Source organism: Castor canadensis, chromosome 13, assembly GCF_047511655.1.
Source record: "Castor canadensis chromosome 13, mCasCan1.hap1v2, whole genome shotgun sequence".
NCBI lineage: Eukaryota > Metazoa > Chordata > Mammalia > Rodentia > Castoridae > Castor > Castor canadensis.
In genome coordinates, this window is record NC_133398.1 from 48,777,320 (window position 1) to 48,801,490 (window position 24,171).

Below are 24,171 nucleotides of genomic sequence, written 5' to 3' on the forward strand. Positions count from 1 at the left end.
TCCTCTCCATAACAAAGAAGAAATGACAATAACTACATATGCATATAAATATATATATATAATTTAGTATATCTTTATTTTTTAATGTATTTTTAAAAATTTGTTGTTACCTATCTTCCTCTTCCACTCTGTCTAGCTATCAATTTGCTTAGCCTTCTCTTGTTCCACTTTCCTTTCTCTCCCCCACTTCTTTCTTCTCTTTTCTCTTTTTTTCTTCTTCTTACCTTCCTCTCCTCTCTCCCCCTTTCCCCCCATATCCTTACTTCCTCCAAATGCACCACTCACTGACTAGTCTATTATACCAACTTTATATGTTACCCCATCTCTTTACAATCCCTGACATTAGCACCCTTCCCCACAACAACTGAGCTATACCTTTACAAACTTTAGGGCCTTATTATCCTTATTACTCCAAACCTCATATCTCTTTTTTCCCTTGCCCCATTCCCCCTCCCATCATCCTCTTATAGTGCCATCTTTTAAATTACCTAAGAATCCATCTCTGTGCAAATTACTGATATCTCCCCAATACCACTGTTTATAGATATTATCACAAAGTGTTTTTTAAATATATACTATGTAAATTACTAGTTTGGCATTGAATCTGTGAATTTGTTATTGCTAAGGTGTATCTCCAGGCTAGGGAACAGAAATATTACAACAATCTAGCTAACAACTAAGCTAGTCAGAGAATAGAAATTAAGTCAAAGGAAAGATAACTGGTGATTAAAACTTCCAACTAACAACTTCTCAAAAGAATAATAATAGCATAATAGAGAATTTGGTGGAAAGTGAAGGGGAGAAATCTCCACTTGCTATTGTCAGAATGATGATAAGAATGTTCAATGAACTTAAAGAGGAGCTTAAGGAAGACATACAAAAAAAAAAAAACCTCAATGAATCCTAAGAGAACATGGATTTAAAAAAAAAAAAAACTAGAGAAGACACAGAAACAACTAAATGGACTCAAAGAGGAGTTCAACAAACTTCAAAATGAAGCTAAAGATATTATATAAAAAGAGATAAATGAAGTAAGACAGCAGAAGATTTGAAAGAGGAATTTAACAGGGATATGGAAAGCCTCAGAAAAAAACAATCAAACAGAAATCCTGGAAATAAAAAATTCCTGAGTCAAATAAAAAATAGAGTTGAAAGCCACTCTAGCAGACTAGTACAAATGGAAGACAAAATTTCAGGGCTCAAAGATAAAATGGATATATGTGAAAAAACAGAAGAATCCTAAAGCAAAAGCCACAAAAGCTGTGAAAGGAACACACAAGAACTCTACAACTTCATCAAAAGACCAAACCTGTGAATCATGGGCATTGTCGAAGGAGAAGAGGTCCAAACCAAAAGTATACATAATATATTCAACAAAATAATACCAGAACATTTCCCAAATCTCAACAAAGAGATGACCATCCAAGTACAGGAAGTTTCCAGGATACCATACAAACATGACCAAAATAGAACCTGTACACAGCATATCATAGTTAAAACAGTTAGCACAAAGAACAAGGAAAGAATATTGAAGGCTGTATGAGAGGAAAAAGATAACATCAAAACAACAGCAGATTTCTCAACAGAAGCTTTGAAAGCAAGAAGGGCATGGAATGAGTTATTTCGAACACTGAAAGAAAACAATTTCAGTCCTAGGATATTCTACCCAACAAAGCTATTATTCAAAATTGAAGAAGGAATAAAAGTCTTCCATGATAAACAGCAACTACAATAATACATGACCACTTAACCACCACTACAGAAGAACCTGAAATGAATCCTACACACAGTAGATGAAAACAATATGAAAGGATGGAATCATTAAACCTTAGGAGAAGAGCAGACAAGTAATCAGAAATTAGGATAGAATTACTTGTATACACACAAACACTTACACAACAAAAACAACTAAATGGCAGGAATTACCACATACCTTGCAATATTAACACTGAATGTTAATGAACTTGACTCCTGCATCAAAAGACACTGACTGGCAAACTGGATTTAAAAGGAAGACCCAACAATCTGTTATTTACTAGAAACCCACCTCACAGACAGAAACAAACATTGCTTTAGAATAAAAGGGTAGAAGAAAATTAGCCAAACTAATGGTCCCTTAGAACAAGTAGAGGTAGTAATACTTATATCAGATAAATAGACTTCAAACCTAAATTAGTCAGAAGAGACAAAGAAGGTCACTTTATACTAATAAAAAGAAGAAATAACAATTCTTAATTTATATGCACCCAATGCTGGTGTACCCAATTTCATTAAACATACACTACTGGACTTAAAAACACAGATAGACCTCAACACAGTAATGGTGGAAGACTTTAGTACTCCTCTATTACTAATGGATAGGTCATCCAGACAAAAAAAAATCAATGAAGAAACTCTAGAATTGAATGACACCATAGATCAAATGGATCTGATAGATATGTATAAAGTATTCTATTCTACAATAGCACAATATACATACTTTTCAGTAGCCCATGGAACTATCTTCAAAATAGATCATATTTTAGGTCACAAAGCAAGTTTTAACAAATATAAGAAAATTGAAATAACCCCATGCATACTGTCTGACCACAATGCCATAAAATGAGAACTCAACAATAACAAAAAATAAACAACAGAAAATATTCAAATACCTAGAGACTGAACAACACACTGCTCTATGATTAGTGAGTTATGAAAGAAATAAGGGAGAAAATAAAAAACTTCCTGGAATTTAATGAGAATGAAAGCATAACCTATCATAACTTATGGGACACAACAAACACAGTCCTAAAGGGAATGTTTATACCCATGAGTACACATATTAATAATACAGAAAGATCTCAAATAAAATGACCTAATGCTCTACCTCATACTCCTAGAAAAATGTTAATGAGCAAACCCAAATTTAGCAGGAGAGAAATAATAAAAATAAGGACCAAAATCAATGAAATAAGAGACAAAAAAGCCATATAAAGAATCACTGAATCACTGGTAAATAAGATTGATAAAACCCCAGCAAATCTAACTAAGATGATAAAGGAAAAGACCCAAATTAATAAAATTACAAGCAAAAAAAGGGCAGATAACAATAAATACCAAGGCAATCCAGGGAATGATGGGGGACTACTTTGAAAAACTATATTCAAATAAATTGCAAAATCTATAAGAAATGGACAAATTTCTAGATACATATGACCATTCAAAATTGAACCAAGGAGATATTAATCACCTTAACAGATCTATAACAAGCAACGACATTGAAGGAGTAATAAGAATCTCCTAAAAAAGAGAAGTTCAGGACCTGATAGATTCACTGCTCAATTCTAACAGACCTATAAAGAAGAACTAGTAATAATACTCCTCAAACTTTTCCATGAAATAGAAAGGGAAGGAACACTGCCAAACTCATTCAGTGAAGCCAGTATTACACTCATCCCAAATCTGGACAAGGACACAACAAAAAAGGAAACCACAGGCCAATATCTTTAATGAACATAGATGCAAAAATCCTCAATAAAATATTGGCAAAATGAATTCAATAGTGTATCAAAAAGATCATACACCATGATCATGTTTATTTCACCCCAGGGATGCAGGGTTGGTTCAACATACACAAATCATTAAATGTGATACGGCATATTAATAGAAGCAAAGACAATGACTCCATGATCATCTGAATAGATGCAGAAAAGGCCTTTCACAAAATTCAATATCCTTTCATGATAAAAGCTCTAATGAAACTAGCAATAGAAGGAATGTACCTCAACATAATGAATACTGTATATGACAAGCCTATAGTTAACATCATACTAAATGGGGAAAAACTGAAAAGACAGTACATCAACCAAAGGTATGTACTTTCTCCACCCTTATTCAACATAGTCTTAAAATTCCTAGTCAGAGCAATACACCAGAAGAAGAAATACAAGATATACAAATTGGAAAGGAAGTAGTCAAACTATCCCTATTTGAAGATGACATGATCTTACACCTAAAAGACCTGAAAAACTCCACCAAAATCTAGCAGACACCATAAATAGCTTCAGCAAAATAACAAGATACAAAATCAATTTACAAAAATCAGAAGTCTTTCTATGCACCAACAATCAACTAATCGAGAAAGAATATAGGAAAACAATTCCATTTACAATATCCTCAAAAGATTTTATATACCTAGGAATAAACTTAACAAAGGATGTGAAAAACTTGTACAAGGAAAGTTAAAAAGCATTGAAGAAAGAAATTGAAGAAGACTACAGAAGGATGAAAAGATCTCCCATGCTCCTGAAGGTAATTTTATACAATATTTTGAAAATGTGCATCAAGCAGAGTTTAATGTTGTGGGATTTTCCACTAGTAGCATTATGTCAACAATCAAAAAGTTTCACTTTCAATTTTGAAGAACAGTACAGAAGCTGGAAAGATCTCCCATGTTCATGGATTGGCAGAATCAATATTGTGAAAACAGCCATATTACCAAAAGCAATCTACATGTTCAGTGCAATCCCTATCAAAATTTCAATGACACTCATCACAGATATTGAAAAATGAGCTCTTAATGTCATCTGGAAGCACAAAAGACCATGAAGAGCCAAGGCAATACTAGCAAAAAGAGCAACACTGGAGATATAATACCCGACTCCAAACTATACTACAGAGCCATAGCAATAAAAACATCATGGTATTGACACAGAAACATAAAGACAAGTAGAAAAAATAGAATGGAAGACTCAGGTATGAATCCATGCAGCTACACAAACCTGATTTTTTGACAAAGGAGACAAAAACAAATGATGGAGAAAAGACAGCCTCTTCAACAAATGTTGCTGGGAAAACTGGATATTTGCATGTCAAAAACTGAAAATAGATTCATGCCTGCAACCCTGCACAAGAATCAACTCAAACTGGACAAAGGACCTTAATATAAGACCTGAAAAAATGCAGAAAAGAGCAGGAAATATACTGGAATTAATAGGCATAGGCAATGAGATCCTAAGTAGAACTCAAATGGCTCAGCAACTAAGAGAAAGGATTGACAAACAGCACTACATGAAATTAAAAAGCTCCTGCACAACAATAAATGGTCTCTAAATTAAATAGGCTATCCATAGAATGGAAGAAAATCTTTGCCAGCTATATATCAGACAAGGGATTAATAACAAGAATATATATGTATCTTAAAAAACTAAACTTCTAAAAAAATCAATGACCCAATGAAGAACGAGAAAATGAACTGAATAGAGCTTTTAAAAAGAAGAAGTCCAAATGGATAAAGCCACATGAAGAAATGCTCAACATCCCTGGCCATAAAGGATATGCACATCAAAACCACATTAAGATTCCACTTCACTCCTGTTAGAATGGCTACCATTAAGAACACAAAAGACAACAAATGTTCTGAGGAAGTGGGGAAAAAGGAACCCTCATACAGTGCTGGTAGGAATGTAAGGTAGTACAACTACTATGGAAAACTGTATGGAGGCTCCTCAAAAAACTCTAAATGGAATTGCCATATAATCCAGCAATTCCACTCTTAGGGATATACCTGAAGGAATGTGAGTCTGCTTATAACAAAAGCACCTGCACACCCATGTTTTTTGTAGCACTAGTCACAGCAGCTAAGCTATGGAAGCTGCCAATATGCCCCACTAATGATGAATGAATTCAGAAAATGTGGTATTTATATACAATGGAATTTTATCAATTTTTGGTAAATGAATGGAACTGGAAAACATTCTTAGCCAGGCTCAGAAGGCCAAAAGCCACATGTTTTCTCTCATATGTGAAATATAGACCTAATACACATGTAGCAATATTATGGAAAACAAGTCATGTTAGAGGTCACATAAGATGGGGGGAGGGTTAAAGTAGGAAGTTAATAAGGTGAATATGGTTGATGTACTCTCTTTTTTTCTTTACTTTTCAACAGCTAGTATTATTCAACAAGTCTTTTACATCTTTAGTGTTGGGTACATTTTTGCTCAATTAATGTGAGAAACTAATTCCTGTTTTTTTCTTTTTTTAAATCTTTTTTATTATTGTTGTGCTGGGTGGGGTACACTGTAGCATTTACAAAGGTTCTTCAATGTATCAAATATATCATACTTGAATTCACCCCCTCCACTGCTCTCTTTCGTTCCCCCTCCCTTGATTCCTGGATTTACAAACATGTGTATAAATTATATGCACCACATTCATCCTCCTACCCCTTCCCCAGCACCTCCCCCTCCTACCTATGGCAAATCCTCACCCATGGGCAGAACCTGTTCCACCCTCTTGTTCTCCAATTTTGTAGAAGAAAAAGCATAAATGATAATAAGTGAAAAATGGAATTTTTGCTAATTTAAGATAAAGATAGCTACACAGGGAGACTTCCTTGTGTTGTTTCCATGCATTTATGTACTTTCTATACAAGAATGAATATTGAGTTTTTAAACCTATTGTTTCTAAGGTAGAAAGTAGAAAAATAGAGGAGATGAACCAGGTCAGGTTATAATACATATATACATGGAAATGTCACAAGTAAACTCCCTGTGTAGCTATCTTAAACAAACAAAAATGTCATTTTTCTTTTTTTTTTATTTACAAATATTGGAGAACAGGAGGGTGGAATAGGACCTTCCTGGGGACGGGGGGGGGGGTGGCTGGAGGAGGGAGAAGGTTAGGAAAGGGAGTGGGAGGATGAATATGGTGAAAATATTGTGTATTCATGTATGTAAATGGAAAATTGATAACTGCTGAAACTATTCCTGGAATGGGGGGAAGGGAGGATAAAGGAGAATGGTGGAGGGGGTGAATTCAAGAATGACATATTTGATATATGGTAAGTACTTTTAAAATGCCACAATGTATCCTCACCCAGCACAGCAATAAAAAAATCCTTATTTTGGACATGTGGATAGTTCTATTGACTTTGGTCTCATAGAAGTGTGTGGGTGTTTTCCTTCCATGAATAAGAATGAGATGAGTTCATTTAAAAGCATTGAAAGATAGACGAAGTTTTCTGTACACAATTCCAATCTTTTAATTTTCTTGTTGTCTTATGCCAAAGCAATGCACAGAGGGTATGGAACGAAGTGTTAAACTTATCCCCTGGGAATTTCCTGGAGGTTATTTGCTAAAAGAATTGTATTCCTCTCCGCACATACCTTATTTAGGAGAGAGGGGCTTAGAATTCTTTTGAATTAGGTAATGGTTTCCCTTTGCAAAACTTGAAGCTCCTTTTTACAAGAGCCTCTGTTTAATTTTAACATGCTGTTGTGGAAACAGCTAGCTGGCTTGCAGATAAACTGCAAGTTACAGGATACAGATGTTGTATGGGTTAAATTACAAACCTTGTAACAAAGTAATAATTTAACAAACTTAATCACATTATTTGTATAGATAAACATGTATATCTTAAATGTACTGATTATTTTTCAGAATTTTAAGAAATTATATGAAAAATATATGTCAGTATTCATTAGTTTTAGAAGACAGCTATAGTATGAAGGCAGGTTTTCAATGGAATTGAATGGGTTTATCTCAAAATTCAGTGTCAGGAGCTATTAAGATTAAAGGTAGCAATTGACTAAGAGCTAGAAGTCAAATTTGAGAACTTCATTGTGGTAAATAAAGTACCCTGTTCTAATATATTGTGGTATCATATGAATGACAGGATTTTGTTTTGATGTCAGTGACAATAGAAGAGGAATTTTCTTTGAAATAGATGGTTTTGAGAAGTTTTTCCTAGTTTTCAAATTCAGTTTTACTGAATAATACTTTTATTTTCAAACTCCATACTTTACCTAGAACAATTGTAGAAAACATGTTATTTATTTATTCAGTGTATACAACATGCAAGAGGCTGTGATAAGCACTTTACTTAATTCATTTTGTGCATGAGAAAGATCTCAGCCTTGGAGTATATAAGTAACTTATAATAACACAGTTAAATGGTGGAGTCATGGTTAGAACTCAGGAGTGCTGGACTTTAAAGTCAATCTCTTAACATTTTGTTACTCCAATTAGGCTATCTAGTGGGGAAAGGAGAAATTACTAGCTGTTCAAATCGATGAATGCACCTGTCTTAAAACACTCCACATCATTCAGGATCCTACTGTTTTGAATTAGGGCAGAGAATCACAACCATTCATTAATCTTCTGTGTGACACAGGAAAAATGACATCCATGTAATTTTTCACAAAGTGACAACATGCTTTGAGACTCTTCTACAAAATGGTCATGCTATTTATCATCACATTGTACTTTTTATTTCAAATCTGTGATGTGAAATGGAGAAATTGAGGCTTCCTAGCTGGTACAAGGGTGGCAAATGATCTAAGAGCATACCTGAAAATCAAACTTCCCATTGTGCCCATGGATGATGTGAAGTGAATCAAAATATAAACATTTTGTCCCATTGGGATAAACATTACAGAAAGGCTTAACTGTTACTGCATTTGCCCCAAGTCTAAGAAAGCAGAATTTTTAAATTCTTCCTCCAAATATGAAAAACAATAAAGTTTCCACTTACTTTTCATTTTTGAAGACATTTTAACTTGAGTTCTCAGATGGGAAAAATGTGTCATTTTCACCCTACCTTGTGATCTTAGGAAATGCAGAAGTGATGATCTTATGACTCTGCTTTTTCTCACCAGAGAGGATCTACTTTTCAGAACCAAAAATATCATTATTTTACCATTGGGAGATTTGTAGAAATGTTTTAGGTAACAAAATAGTCCATTTTGACACATGTCACCATTATTTCATTTCAGATATGCCTCAGGTCAAACACATTCTTGAGATACTATCTTTCAAATTAACGTCCATTGTGGCATACTCAAAAGAATCATGCTTCCCTAAAACCAATACTGAAGACACATTAAATTCTTCTTAGAATATGTGTTCACAAGTTGAAATGGCCTGAACTAAGTCTGAATTTTCTTCTTACTCTTAATATTTAAAAAAATTACCAAGAACTATGCATGGTATAGTTCTTATAGGGCAAGGAAATTAAAAATTATTAGGTGATAATTGAATTTAGTGTAGCTTTATTAGTGTAAAAGAAAGATATTTGGAGATTTTTATGATCTTGTCATTCATGTTAAAATGATGAATTAAACAATCTAGTTCTAGTAAGCCATCAAAAAGAGAATTTTGAACTGTCAGTTAGTAGTCAGATTGTCACTAGTGCAGTTTTCTCTGTATAACCTGAATCTATTTCTTTCTACAGCAAATAATAGCTACGTTTTTATTTGGCTACATGGGGTATTTGGATTTGCTTTGGAAGTGAGCTTTATACTATTTGTTACACATTGTTTCCGAAATGGGGTTATAATTGAGAAACAACTGTCTACCATAAGATTTATAAATTTTTAAAATTCTGTGTTGTTTTCTTAAATTTCTGTGTTATATTTCACAGAGAGAAATATAAACTAGGAAGTATCAATGTGAAGAGGTATCAATTTAACAAATACTACGAAATTATTTTATTAAGCAAGGTTTTTAGTATTAAACAGTCTTATACATCAAGGATAACCAAATTTGAAAATACTTATTCTCTTCTTCTTACAAAAGAAAGGGAAGATACTTCAATAGGTACTTTATATGACTTACTTATTGCACAATACCATAGGCAGGAATTGTTACCTCTGATGTACCAATGAAGAAGATGAGTTTCAATGAAATTCAGTAACTTTCTCAAGGATGTAAATATAATAAAATAGAAGAGCTGAATTGTGATTCCATAATCCTAAATAAATGTTTGCTGAAATAAATGGATGAACAAAAATTTTGGGTTGTCCATATACAAAATCCAAATCCAATGCACAAGTTTATATTGTGAAGTGGTTGTAAAATTTGTATTATTTCAAAGGCCATAATTCAGTGTAGATAAACACACAGTAAAAGAGGAGAGATAAATCTAGATGACTCTAGAGGCTCATTCCTTCACCTGATTATGAGAACTTAATAAAGGGCTGGTTTAGTAAGTTTGGGTTAGTTTAGTGACAAAATAAACACATATCAGAGGCTTAGCTCTGAGGCCCTTGCCCAGCCCTCACTATTTATGTTCTTGACTAGAGAGCTTCCATTGCTTCCTAGTTGCATAGGTGCTATATGTTCCCTAACTCTCATAAATAGTTTTCAGAGGACAGGAGCTCCTTACTAGGAAAGCATCCTGCCCACCTTTGCTCAATTTAGCATGTATCTCTTAAAATAATGAGAGATTAAAGGGATCATGTGTGCTCTAATAGTTCTGTGCTTATAAGTTTTTTACCCAGTAATCATAAAACTAATTAAATAATCATTATTTAATGTTTACACCATGTGGCATGTATGTCAATGTCCCTCTGTGCAAGACTAGAATAGCCTGTAGAGTTTAAAACAAAGTTCATGTTTACTAAATCTTTGTTAATTTTGTGCATTGTCATATTGGATTGAGAATTCTTTGAAGATGATAAATAATATTCTGGTAGAATTCAGTCTCATCTTAGCATTTTATTTTCTTGCTGACTTGTACTTGATAATCCCCCAAATGTGAACTGAGACTACTCTAGGATTAGATTTATTATCAACCCAAAATTCAAAAGAAAATTTTATTCATTGGGATAATTCAGTGTGAATCTTCTATCAAACTATCTTTTGATAAGTAAAGGAAATTCCACAAGGAAATGAAAATAGGCCATCTCACACTAGTGTTTCTCACTTTCTCTTTCCCTGTCCTCAGTTCTCTAGCTATAACTCTTTTTTTTCCCTTCTCATCACTCTTCTCTTTCCTTAATTCTTCTTTCTCTGGTGAATGTGTTGGGGGAAAAGTTCAAATGTACAATAAAGTTATTTCCTAAAATCAATATAATAACAACTTTATGTTGTCATGTTCTATGAGGTGATAAAATATATTAGTTATTTATAAGTACATTTAATTTTCCTTAATGACTAAGTTACTTTTCAAGTCAAATACTTGAGTATCTGGAAAACTTGACATTTGGGTATCTTATATAATTCTATGTTGATTCGTTATGGTGATATAGGAAATGCACAATTCATTAGAGAAGGAAAGCCTATCTTTTATTTAACTTGAAAGGGATCCCAAGTAATATTTTTCTCAATTTTAAATACTATAGTATCTTATTAGAATAAAACATAGTACATAAAATATAAATACAAAATACTTATATAATTATATGATTATTATATATAAAATATGTTTAGAAACAAATTGAGGGCATCTTGTACTTATTATGTTGAAAGTCATTAATTTCTGCCCTTTATTACCAATATTATTTATTATTACAAAGTAATGTTTTAATTAATTAAACAAAAACCTTAAAGATTAATATTATCAGTTCTGTGGAGGGATGAAGACCTCTCATATGCTGTTGGTAAAAGTGGAACTTGGTGAAGCCTATCCTCCAGTGAAATCTTATAATATTTGCTAAATTTATAATATGTACAATAAAATGCTTTGTGAATATAAGTCTATGAGAACAAAAATACTCAATAGGTTACTGTAATCAAGGCAAGTACTAAGTGAATTGTGTTAAGTCCACAAGATATGGACACTGCTGAAATCATATAGATATGTTTATGTCATTTGAATAAAAACCTTGAAGATACATGATTAAGAGGAAAGAAAATTGTAAGTGATTATTGTATTATCATTTCTATGTCTTAAAACTGATATATATGTGTATCTAAATGCATGGGAACAATTTCTTAACTTACAGACAAGTAGCTATTAGCAACAGTTCCTTTTGTGGAGAGGGACTCAGGGATAGGAGGTTAGAGAAGCTTTAACTTCTCATTATACACTTTCCAGAGAATTTATGATATCTAGTCATGCATATGTCCATCTTTATTATTTTTGAATATCAAGAAGGTAGTGAAATAGACCATTTGAGCATTAAAATATGCCAATACATGTAATTTGGAAAGTATTAACTTGCGGCTGACACTAGCAAAACATTGTAATACAAATCCAGAACTTACTATACGTTTTCTGTAAAAAGGAATTTTGGTTTTAAATTATATGCTGAGGATTCCCAGAGTGAGTCTCAGAATAACTGAATAGAATTAGATACACAGAGCACAGAAAAATTGCATGATGATAGGTAAGAAGAAATACTTAGTAATATGTGTTTGCTCAGGCCACAACAGTCAGGCTAATTCAGTCAGGTACAGGGGATATAGAAAGAAGCAATAGTGTGTTCTCCATGCTGTTACTGATATAGAATCCAAGCCACCTCCTCCTCTGGGCCTGTTGGAAGACCATTGTGATCTCTTGCCCAACCACAGCAATGAACAGTCCCTTATACACATAAAGGTGTTTATTTTTCCTCTTTTGATGCCCATATCTGCTCATTTTGCAGATATATGAGTTAATTATCACTATATTGTTGGCCCTAGTCCTGGCCAAAGTTGCTATACCAGTTGTCATCTTCTTTCAGTATCCATACCAGAGATGTTGTAGCTGGATTTCTCAGTGCCCGCTCCCGACCCCGAAATAGGAGCCAGGCTCTTTCTCATTTGCTATTAGGTCCAGATCAGATATCACAAAAAGCAACTAAAATGACATCACATTTTGAAGAACTCAAGATGTTTCTTCTTTTCTGACATCATCCCCCCTTTCGTCTGTTACACTAAAATCAAACTTCTGTGTCATGAAACTCTTTGCTATCCACTGAATTCTACTACTGGAGGGATGAGAGGTGAACTTTTGTCATCTGTATGCCAGTTTTGGAAATATGTTGTCAGCTTTACTATGTCTCTAATGAGATTTATCACACTTTCCAAAAACTAAAATGGCAGTCATTCTAGTCTATGCAATTTGAATGCAACATGTCACCAATTAACATGGTTTCAGTAACTTCTTGGATGTTGATATTCCCAAATCTTGTAACTGTTTCTTGAGGTTCATCAGTCTGGATAACATGCTTTCGTCTTATACATTTTGAGTTGGAGTAACTATCTTTCCTTAGTATAGTATTTAAAATAGAAGATTTTGAAGTCATGGGTCTGAATTCTGATGTTTTATATGATAGCTGCATGATCTAGTGAAAGCAAGTTATCTAATATTTTTCAGTCTTATTTCTCTTATATCTAAAAGTTATGTGAAAATATAAATAATAAATTGTGAACTGCTTAGAATATAGGATTTAGAATACACATATTAAAGTTCCATAAAAATATGGAACTGGGTGGTTATTACACTTTCTCAAACCCATTATTGGTAACACACTATACTGGTTACCACAGCTACAAAAATAATTTAAATTTCTGGTGTGTAATAAATAGTATATAAGCAATAATCATATAACAATGATACAATTCACTTATTACTTTATATAATATCAATTATGCAAAATTAATTTAACTTAATGCATTAAATTATTTCAGATTGATAAATTATTTTATAACAATTATAATAAACCACATAATAAAAATATTGCATAGGTTTTCTATAATAACATTACTACTAATAGAATATTATCACTGATCTTTTCTATCCTACTTCCTTAATTTTTCTTATGTTTGTCCCCTATATCCTTCAGTGGTGGCATCTTAGTTCATGCCCATATTGCTTCTATTTCTATTCTCATAATGGTTACATACCTTTTATTTTCAGTTTATACTCCTATGAACTATTTTATAAACTACACGTGCTAATCATTTTAAAGCGCAAATATTTTCCCATTTCTTTTTAATTTAGCACTACTCTTCATCGACTCCTAATTGTTACCATGGCAAATCCCATGCCTCTGAGCAAAGCACACAAAGATCTTCCTGAATTTCTCCCATTTTTACCCCTCTTTCTCATCTTATAAATTCTGATCCACTGATCTAAGCCATTAGCTAATTTCTTGAGTGATTCAGGTTCTTTAACATATATAGCCTTTTGCTCATGCTGACATTTGTGTCTGAAATTACCTTGATGCTCAGATTTTTTTTATTTTAAGATCAGTAAAGCAACCTATGTAAAAGAGAGCCAGACTAAGACACTAGATTCTGTTATGGATGGTGGGGTCACTAAGAGAACAGTAGGAAACTAATAGGGGATTGTAGAGAGCTTATAAAATATTGTGCTGTAATTATTGCCAGTATTTTAAGTTTTGTTTTACTCTTAAATTCTAAGTGGAATGTGAGTACCAAAAGTAGGAGGTCTACTGAAGCCAAACATTAAAACATTATTTATTTATTTATTTTTATTTGTTTATTCCTATGTGCATGCATTGTTTGGGCCATTTCTCCCCCCTACCTCCTGTCCCCTCCCTCTTCCCCACAACCCCCCTGGCTTCCAGGGGGGGTTTGCCCTTATTTCTAATTGTGTTGAAGAGAAGACATAACCAATAATAAGAAAGACAAAGCATTTTTGCTAGTTGAGATAAGGATAGCTATACAGGCAGATTCCTAGCATTGCTTCCATGTACAAATATGTTACATCCCAAGTTGATTCATCTCTAACTGACTTTTTTACTAGTTCCTGATCCCCTTCTTGTATTGACCTCTGTCACTTTAAAGTTTCTGTATTAGTTCCTCTGCAGTGGGGACATCAAATACTATCATGTTTTGGATTTTTTACCTATTCCCATACCTCTCATGTGTGCTCTCCCCTTATCATGTGACCCAAGTTTGACCACATTGCTGTATTTGCTCTAGTCTAAAGTCCGCATATGAGGGAGAACATACGATTTTTGGTTTTCTGAGCCTGGTTAACCTTGCTCAGAATGATGTTCTCCAGTTCCATCCATTTACTTGTGAATGAGAAGATTTCATTCTTCTTCATGGCCGAGTAAAATTCCATTGTGTATAAATATTAAGGGCAAACTTTTTAAAAAATAGCACTTATAACTAAATTAAATATGTGTTCTCCTATTATTAGACTGTAAGCTTCTGATGGGCAGCACAAGACTTACTTATCTCATTATCTCTAGAATTGGGCTTGAACAGAGAAACCTTTAACAAGTATTTGTTGAATGGATAGATGGGTTGATAGGCAGTTGAATGAATGAATTACATTACTCAAATTAAGCAAAAACCCTTGCATACTTCCTGCATATCACTGCTTTCTTGCAACTTTCTGTGCCTTTAGTTAAGACCTAGTGAAATCAGCGTTCTCATACATAAGTACTATAAAACACTACAACCATTATGGGAAATGTTCTGTCATTTTCTTATGAAACTCAACATATGCCTACTCTATTACACAGAAATTCACTTTTGGTGCTTACCTGAGAGGGAAAAATAAGAGAGAAACCTCTTTTCTGAAGCAATGTATGTAGGATTAGTGTTATTTAGAGAAACCATCTGTGCCTTAAGTTTTATTTATTTTTAATTTTTTAAAATTCATTTATTCATATGTGCATACATTGTTTGAGCCATTTCTTCCCCCTGTCCCTACCTTCTCAAACTCCCCACACCCCCCTTTCATCCAGGCAGAACCTGTTCTGCCCTTTTCCCCAATATTGTTGAAGAGAAGACATAAGCAATAATAAGAAAGACATAGCATTTTTGCTAGTTGAGATAAGGATAGCTATACAGAGAGATTCCTAGCATTGCTTTCATGCACAAGTGTGTTACAACCTGAATTGATTCATCTCTACCATACCTCTTCACTACTTCCAAGTCATCTTCCCATACTGACTTCTGTCATTTTAAGGTTACTGTTTTAGCTCTTCTGAAGTGGGGACATCAAACACTTTCATGTTTTGGGTTTCCTACCTATCCCCATTCCTCCCATATGTGCTCTCCCCTTGTTGTGTGACCTATGTCCAACAACATTGCTGCATTTGCCCTAGATCTAAAGTCTGCATATGAGGGAGAACATATGATTTTTGGTCTTCTGATCCTGGCTAACCTCGCTCAGAATGATGTTCTCAAGTTCTATCCATTTACTTGCGAATGATAAGATTTCATTCTTCTTCATGGCTGAGTAAAACTCCACTATGTATAAATACCACATTTTCTTAATCCATTCATCAGTAGTGGGGCATCTTAACTGTTTCCATAACTTGGCTATTGTGAATAGCGCTTCAAAAAACATGGGTGTGCAGGTGCCTCTGGAGTAACCTGTGTCACATTCCTTTGGGTATTTTATGGAAGGTTTTTTCTTTTTAAATCACAAATTTAATTTCTTTCATTTGTGGTCAACTTCATATATTGTGTTTCATTTTGTGTTAGTTCTGGTATACTGATTTTTCAATAAATTTATCTAATTCATCTAAATTGCTGAATTTTTTGTCATACAATTTGTTACTAATATTCTCATAGTATCCTTTTAATGTCTGAAAAAATTTTAATGATAGTCCTTCTTATTGTTAAGATCAGTAATTCCTTTCTTTTCTCTTGTTATTTTTCTTTTTAGATAGGGCTTATCAATTTTAGTTATCTTTTATATAAAAAACAATTTATTATTTTTTATTGCTTATTTTGTTCTTTTACTTTCATTGCATTTACTTTACTCATATTTTTCTAGCTTTATTCTATAACAATTATAATAAACTACTAAGTTTAGAACACTTTTCTTTTGGTTTTCAAGAACTTAAATTTCCCTTTAAACAATGTGTTTACAACATCCAATAAATTTTGATCCCATTTTATCATTTGAATATTTGGAAATATCTAATTTATTTTGAAATTTCTTCTTTGATTTGGTAATTATTTAGAAGTATATTAGTTAATTTCCAAATATTTCAGAATATGTTAGATTTGTATTGTTTATAGGTTTTAACTTAAATGCGTTGTGATTCTAGAACCTGGTTTGTATTTCTGTCTTATAAAATTTATATTTAATCATTTTTAGTGCTTAGTACATTGTTCTTAGCACATGCACGAGAACTGTGTTCAATCCACAAACACATAAAACAGTTCTTCTTAAATTTGTATGGGTTTAAGGGTAATTTTTCCTCTGTAATTGTATATTCTTCCTAGGATGTTTAGCATTTTTTGAAGGTTAACAATTTTCTCTTCATGGTTGTTTGTCAGCCTCCATCTCTGATACTCTTTCTTCTGTTTGATCTAGTCTGCTGATAATACTATCTATTGTGGTTTGTATTTGGCTTATTGAGGTCTTCATTTCTTATGTTTCTACTTGGTTATTTTTCATAATTCCTACTTCCTTGCTGAATTTTTCTTCCATGTTGCTCACTTTCTTGTCTAGGTCATGGATTAATTTCCTAATTTCACTTACCTGCTTATTTGAACCCCCTTTATGGTCTCTGATCATTTTTGACAGTAAACTCCTTAATTCTCTCTTCAACATTTCAGTCAGGCTGTCCTCCCTAGGAGTCTTCTGGTTTGTGAGGCTGAGCCATGTCCCCTCAGATTTCTGGGGATATGCCCTCTCCCTAGCCCCCTTCACCCTGCGTTCATCACAGAGCCCCTTGGAGTCACTGTGGTGTAACAGCCACCCAACGTCCTTTCGTTTTGGTTCTCGCTGTGTTGGGAACCTTGGTCCCCATTTAAGCTGTCCCTTCCCAACCTTCTAAAATGTCCAATAATCTCCAGAAGGTCTTACTGAATCCTGCAGAGGAAAATTCAGGCACCACCTCGCACTGATCCAGAAAGAAATGTCATCTGCATTAGAAAAGGGCACTCAAGAAAGAAGTGACAAGAAGGAGCCTCAAAGAAGCCATAGTGAGGCATCAGATCTGAAGAGTGATGCTGAATTTAGGAAGACATTTGGTCTCACAAAAGATTTGAGAGTGTGCCTTATCCGAATTCCTGACCATTTGGGCTCTGGAAAAGGTTTTGATGCCTTTAGCAGTTTGGCAAAGAGTAGCACTTATAAAAAGACAGAGTTTGTGGTGACAGAACAAGAAAGAAAACAGCAGAGTTTTGATAGGAAAAGGAAAGCAAAACCAGTTAAGAAGATGGATCACACAAAGAAGAGAAAAACTGAACATGCTTTTAGCACAGTCATAAATGGGGGAACTGATGTCACTAGTCCCAAACAACTTAGCAGTATTTTGCCAACTTCAGACATATCACAGCATAACACACTCACAAGTGACAACAAAACCAAAGAAAAAAGAACAGAGATAGAACACTGTTCCTATGAGAAGCAGGAGAAAGGCACATTGAGTTCAAGTGCACCTTTTGAACAAAGTCATTCCTTTAATAAAAATTATTCTGAAGAAATTTTCCCAGTAACACCACCAGAATTAGAAGAAACCATCCAAGATGAAAAAATAAGAAGACTTAAGCAGGTCCTAAGAGAGACAGAAGCAGCTCTTGAAGAAATGCATAAGAAGATGCACCAAAAATAATAAAATGTCCTATACTTAAAGCCTTCAATGAAATAACTTTTTAAAAGAGACTTGTATTAATACAGTTGTTCCTCTTTATCCACCAGTGATACATTCCGAGATGTCCAGATCCATCGTGGATGTCTGAAACTGGAGATAGTACTGAATCCTATATACAAGTGCCATAATACCATGACAGTCACTCCAATCACCCAGACAGCTAAGTGAATAATAGGCAGGTGGTGTATACAGTGTGGATACATTGTGTCAAGGAATGATTTATTTCCTGAGCAGGGCAGCATGAGATTTCATCACAATACTCAGAATGAGGTACATTTTAAAACTTAGGAATTCTTTTCAGAGTGTCTTTATTCAGTATTTTTAGTGGCTAACTGAAGTCACAGAAAGCAAAAGTACAGATAAAAAGGGGCTACTGTAAATTAATTACAGATGCATTCTGAAAGTGTCTTTGAGTATGAATCTTGTTTTTTCATCAGTTGACTATAAAATTTATTTAAGGAATACAGAAAAGGATCATTCACAAAAAACTTGTGAATAATCTACATGGGTTAATCGTACCATTGTATTAGGTACCATTTTTGGAAGGAAAAGTATTTTTCTATTGTTTTAACTGAAATTCCCCAAAGTTTGAATATTTGTACAGTGTTTTTGTTGTTATTGTAACTTTAACCAAATCACTCAGATGTTACTCCCCCAAATAGCTGATTATTGTAAACTAGTGGAATTCTAAAACTCAAGAAAGTAAATCAACTGTAAACTCAACTTTGCCATTGAGTTTGTGTATGTACTCATAGTATCCTTACCCATAAAATGATATACCTTCTACTAACCATTATTGACTTTATGTCATCAAAGAAAACATATTGCAACAACATTATTTAAATATTTAAACATTCCTCAAGAGTGAAGGACACTTGTTTTATAATTCTACAAAGTTAGTTTATATAATCCCAAGTAGTATTTAGAATTTAGGCTATTGGGTGATGTGTTGTTATTTAATACTTCTCAAACTAAAGTATAGTTTAGTTTTTCTTAACACAGGTATACATTTTCTATCTGCTTGATCTTTGATTTGGAAGAGTTTGAATATAGTGTAGGAATAGGGAAAATGAAGGGAGAACAGGATAAGTTTATTTAAAATCATTTAACAAATCTGGAAGTAAGAGGTTAAAAAATTCTACTGTCAACAAAAGAGAAAACAGTAAACCAGAAAGTACTGACTGAACAGTGAAATAAATACATCAACTATATTATTCTTCCTTTTTAAGTAGCAGCTTTATTGAGATACAATTCATATACCACAAAATTCACCCTTTAAATTGGTTTTTATTATATTCAGAAGTGTGCAACAATCAATATCTTAACTTTAGAGCATTTTCAGTATACCCATGTGAAATACTGTACACATTAGCAGTCAATTCATTCTCTATCTTCCTGACCTAAAAAAGAAAAAAAAAAAAAACATTTCAGTCAATTCATTATCTTTGGATTCAGATGTTGAGTTGTTGTCCTGAGAGTGTGGAGGTAAGACATTTCCTTGGTTTTTCATGTTTAAATTTCTACACTGTGATTCTCACATATGTTCATCTAAGTTTCATTTTACTTCCTTGGATAAGCAGAGAACCTACTACAGTAAAATGGCTAACAATTCTGCAATAAAAGTAATATTTGAATGAGTAAGGAATAATTGGAACCCTTATCTGTCTCCCCAGTGAGGTTGTATGGGAGGAAAATTCTGATTTCTAGGGAGATGATCTGGGAGCTTAACACTGGTTAAGGGGCACTCAGGTAGGAAATTGGGTATTATAGGGTTTGGGTGTGGGGAAGGGAAGGGAGTGGGATGATGGAAAGAAGGGAAGGAGATGTAGGAGATAGCAGTATGGGACAGCTCTATATAATTGTAACTGGGAAATAGAGAAAGGTTGGGGAATAAGGAGAAGGGTGAAAAAGAGAGAAAAAAAAGAAAGAAAAATGATTGCAAAAATTAGAAATCAAGTGAAAAGTATCATTTTTTCCAGGGAATAATAAAAACATTGTAAACTGACAAGTGAATTCTTATTGTACTCTTGTAATTACAGAGATACAATCTCAAGAAGAAATATATGATCCAGGACAAAGGAAACATCACATTACTTTAAGGTAGTAAGCATCAGTATAAACAGTTCTATGTAAAAGCTCTTTAAGGAACAGATCATTTGTCTAAAGAGCTCGAATGAAAAATTCTAACAATTATGATAACAATATTAGCTACTCTGTTGGTAGGCACAATTTGACAAGATAAAATTGAGTAGTTAAGACACTGAAAAAGGGGAAGAAGAGGAATGGGGAAGAGGATAAAGGGAATATAATACAAGGGTGAATTTTTCAAAATACACTCTACGCATGTATGGAATCATCACAATGAAACCCTCATCTACTGTCAGGGTATGCTAATGAAAATAGGAAATAAAAAGAGTGTATAAAAGTTTTACTCAATTTAACCTACTATGAGAAAATTTCTATGACATTTCACATTCTATGGATTCTTTAAAATTATTTATGTACCTGACTAATTTACAAAACAAGCTGTAGAACACATAGATTGCTTCTGGTAGTATAGCCCATTTTTGCTATGTTGATTCTGCCAATCCATGTGCATGAGAGAGCTTTCTTCGATCTCCTTTTTCAATAGTTTGTTGTTCTTCTTGTAGAGGTCATTTGTTAAGTTTATTCCTAGACGTTTGATTTTTTTGAGGCTATTGAAAATGAAAGTGTTTTCCTTTATTCTTTTTCAGCCTGTTCATTGTTGGTGTATAGAAAGGCTTCTGATTTTGTAGGTTGATTTTGTATTCCGCTACTTTGCTGAAGCTGTTCCTGGTGTCTAGGAGTTTTGGGGTAGAGTTTTTTGGGCCTTTAAGGTATAAGATGATGCCATCTGTGAATAAGGATAGTTTGACTATTTCTTTACCTATTTGTATTCCTTTTATTTCATCATCTTACCTTACTGCTCTGGTTAGGAATTCCAGGACTATGCTGAATAGGAGTGGGGAGAGTGGGCACTCTTGTCTCATTCCTGATTTTAGGAGAAATCCCAATGACATCACAGAGGTTGAAAAATCTACCTTAAAGTTTATTTGGAAACACAAAAGACTGCAAATAGCCAAAGCAATACTGAACAAAAAGAGCAATGCTGGAGGTATCACAATACCTGACTTCAAACTATACTGCAGAGTGATAGCAATAAAATAACATGGTACTGGCAACAAAAACAGATATGAAGATCAGTGAAACAGAATAGAGGACCTAGATATGAATCCACACAGCTATGCCCACCTAATTTTTGACAAAGGTACCAGAAACATACAAGGAAGAAAAGACAGCCTCTTCAACAAATGTTGCTTGGAAAAGTGATTATCTGCTTGCAGAAAACTGGAACGAGATCTGTGCCTGTCACCCTGTACTAGTATCAACTCAAACTGGATTAAAGACCTTAATATCAGACCTGAAACTCTGAGGTTAGTACAGGAAAGAGCATGGAATACCCTGGAAGCAATAGGCATAGACAAGGATTTCCTCAGTAGAACAGAGGAAGAGCAGATATATAAACCTGCATAGAGGAAGAAGTATTGTGCCATCAGTCAAGACAGTGATATTTATTGGATAAAAATGAATAAATAAGGGGCATACAAATCTCAGAGGGAGTAGTGCTTCAACATTTACATTTATCAACTCCCCAAATTGTAAACTTCAGAGGAGGGTGGAGTTCATTGAGAATTTCATATTCTATTATGATGTACATTCCTAAAATGTTTAAGAATTACTTAATGAAAAACATCACAAGTAATTTAGTACATAAATAGAAAAATATTATAGCATGTAAAAAGTTGTGCTAAATAATTGTTTATATGTAATGTTCATTGTATTAGGCAGAAATTTCATGTAGAAATATTTTCATCTTCAAAAATCTTTCTTGACATTGAATCATAAATGCATTGAACTTAAATTCTAAGAATGATTAGCTATATAGAAAAACATACTCAAAATTCTGTATTCTAGGAGACAGTAATGATATGAGAAATCTACTCATTTTGCAAATAAAAGAGATAATTTTTAAAAACTTTTATAGTCTACCAAAGGGTTTTACTATGAAACACCTTTCTAAGTGTTTCAGACATGTTAGTACATTTAATGCTCGTTACAACACTATGTAGGCACTCTTAGTCATCCCTACTTTACAGATAAGATATCTAAATGTTGAAGAAGTTCTTTAACTTGGTAGAAGTTATATTGTAAATCAGAGGCAGAACTGAAATTCAGAGCAGGAAATCTATTGGAGACACCATGCTGTCAGCCTCTTTACTGAACTGGCTCTCATTCTTGTTCTTCTTGCTTCCTGAAAATGAACTTCAAGTGCCTATCTCTGTTTGGTGTCTATCCTATGCTGACTGGTTTCCAAACTTGTATTGTGTCTGTGTCCACTTTGGTGGTCCTATGCAAAAACAAGTATTTGTTTTCATTCAAGAAAATGTGATTCTTGAGCAAATGTCATGGTTCAAATCTTATTAGCTTAGGTAGAATAGAAAGAATACACTTCAGTTGTTTTGGATTGTGTGTGTGTGTGTGTATGTGTTTCTGTCTAGAACAACTAGGAGTATATTTTTAAAAGTTTATAAAAGTAAATTTTATAAAATCCAACAAAAGTCAGTAAGGCAAAATTTCCCCTTCTATTTCAGCGTATGATTTCTACACATAGGTTAAATTTTATTTTCCAGGTGTTAAGTGGAATGATATTTCTTCACTTCCAATTTACCAATAAAACTGTTCACATAAACACAAGGTCCTGCAAGTCAAAAAGAGCAAATGTAGAAATGCAGGACAGTGAGAAAAGTTTTAATAGCACTATGCATAAGAAGGATATTGTGGTGAATAGACTTTATGAGATAATGACTCATGACATGGAACAGATCGTTTTTATAATCACTTGTATTTGTAGTCAAAATTCAAATTAAGAGAACACAAGAAAATTGAAAAAAATATTGGCCTCATACTATTGCTCTTCTAAGCTTTTTCTGTTTATGTGGGAATTTGTTTCCAATAATAATTAGTTTAGATTCTAGTCATGTCATGCTTTCTTAGTAACAGCTGGAGTGGCATGGATGATTTTCTAATATCAGCCCAAATATTGCCTTAAAAGTTCACATCTATCATTATATCATAAGAAGATTCAATGTTAGCCACTACCTTAGCCATATTGGCATAGCTATTAATTCAGTGCCTGGAATTGTCAAGCATGTTGATAGTGTGCTCAGTGTTGATGCATTGTGGCTGTCCCCATGCAGAGCAGAGCTGAATTTGCTGCTGATTTGGTGCTGGTCCATCTCCATCACAAAACACAGAGTCTCTCATTCCCTTTTGACTTTGCCTCTTATCCTAGTAATTAAGACTCCTTTGATTTTGTTTGGCAACTCACCATCTGCAGAAAAGAAGGGCAAGCCCAGAAAACTGGCGCTTTCACGATTTCACAGGGTCCTTGATTAAACTCCGTTTAATTCTGAGAATCTTAATCAAGGTAATTATCTGACTGAGGGTGTCTGCGTCTGCACTCGTTCCTCTGTGGCTTCCTCCAACAGCTGGAAGGTGTTTTGAACGTGGCATCACTCCACAATGGGCCCACTGTGGCGGGGCCGTGTGTGGCTCTGTTGAGCACAGTCCTGACTGCATGGATATATTGATTTGTTTTTTAAACCTTCCAAATGTGTTCAAAGCACACTGCTTATTTTGTGCCAAAAGATTAGGTTAGCTAATTTACAATAATGCGGAATTCAACCCTTTAATATATTTCTCCATAATTTTTATAATTCTCTCACCAAAGTGCACTAATTATCAGCACACTTGATTACTGTCTCCAAAATACAAAAGGAAGTTCGATTCAGAGAAAGGCCAAAGG

The 24,171-nt window shown here is 33.8% G+C and overlaps 1 pseudogene; it reads left to right on the top strand.

Moving 5' to 3' along the window:
• Positions 1 to 17,401: 17,401 nt before the first annotated feature.
• On the top strand, positions 17,402 to 18,549 carry LOC109703012 (ligand-dependent nuclear receptor-interacting factor 1 pseudogene; annotated as a pseudogene).
• The last annotated feature ends 5,622 nt before the right edge of the window (positions 18,550 to 24,171 follow it).